At 50.9% G+C, this 1,364-nt stretch overlaps 1 pseudogene; it reads left to right on the top strand.

Annotated features, from left to right (window-relative positions):
* Positions 1–215: 215 nt before the first annotated feature.
* On the top strand, positions 216–1,148 carry LOC136329090 (olfactory receptor 2G3-like; annotated as a pseudogene).
* Positions 1,149–1,364: the final 216 nt, after the last annotated feature.

The raw sequence follows: 1,364 nt of genomic DNA, 5'->3' as shown, positions 1-1,364 counted from the left end.
GTAAACATGAACTGCACATGACTCCAATGCTATTTTGCAATGTGAGGTTGCATGGTTTTTTCCCTGTGCTGCCGTTGTCTCTCATCTTTGTCATCCACCCCGCCCTGATGCAAGCCTCTCTCTCTCTTATATTTGTGATCACACTCTTTTCCTCTGCAAGCTGCTGTGATCCCACCTGGGAGTGAATCATCCTCATAACGCACAGGCAGATCATGATGCAGAAAGTCAGCCAGTCCACCATGACTGAGTTCATTCTGTTGGCTTTGCTCCCCACACCAGCATCAGTCCTCTACTCTCCACCTTCTTCCTACTCTTCTACCCGTTGATCCTTGTGAGCAACAGCCTCCTCATCACCCTCACTCACCAGGACCCGGGTCTCCACACACCCATGTACTTTTTCATCAGTGTCCTCACCCCACTAGACATGTGCTACACCACTACGACTGTGCCCCAGATGCTCGTGCACATGCTCAGCAAGAAGAGGGCCATCTCCTTTGCCAGATGTGTGGCCCAGATGTACATCTTCCTCTTCTTTGGGGTCACTGGGTCCTGGCTTTTTTCCATTATGTCCATGGACAGGTACATGGCCATCTGCCACCCTCTCCGGTACAAGGTCATAATGAGCTACTGGGTGTGTCTCCTCATGGTGGGCATCTGTGCGGCCTATGGTGTGGTGGGTGGTCGGTACTATACCTTCTTCACCATGCACCTGCCATACTGTGGCCCCAATGAAATTGACCACTACTTCTGCAAAGTTCCTGCCGTTCTGAAGCTGGCCTGTGCAGACACATCCCTCAATGACCTGGTGGACTTCATCACCGGCTTCAATGTCATTGTGGTCCCACTCTCCCTAGTCGTCATTGTCTATGCCAACATCTTTGCCACCATCATGAAGACCTGCTCAGCTCAAGGGCAGATCAAGGCCTTCTCGACCTGCGGCGCCCACATCACTGTGGTCACCATGTTTGCCATTCCATGCATCATCATGTACGTGAGCCCTGGCTCTGACTCCTTGTCCAACAGTGGCAAAAAACCTTTTCTATAACATTACCACCACCTTTCTCAACCCTGTCATCTATAGTCTAAGGAACAAGGACATGAAAAAGGCTTTTCTCAAACTGATGGGACAGAGCAGGGCCCCAGAGTGAATCTTTAAAGCTGAAGACCTGGGAGCTGAACAAAGCAGGACCATGTTCACCATGACGACTCTTCCGTGAGACCTGGAAGAGCTGGACTCTGTAAAGCTAACTCTTCACCCTGAACCACTGGGAGGGAGCAGGGTGCTCAGACATGGGCAGTATCTATGGTGATGTAGTCTGAGGCAGAGATGATTGTGTAGATGGAGCACAGTGGTCAAGAGCCTT

This window comes from Saccopteryx bilineata, chromosome 3 (genome assembly GCF_036850765.1).
Source record: "Saccopteryx bilineata isolate mSacBil1 chromosome 3, mSacBil1_pri_phased_curated, whole genome shotgun sequence".
NCBI lineage: Eukaryota > Metazoa > Chordata > Mammalia > Chiroptera > Emballonuridae > Saccopteryx > Saccopteryx bilineata.
Note: the sequence above shows the minus strand (reverse complement) of the source record. Positions and strands in the feature narration are given on the sequence as shown.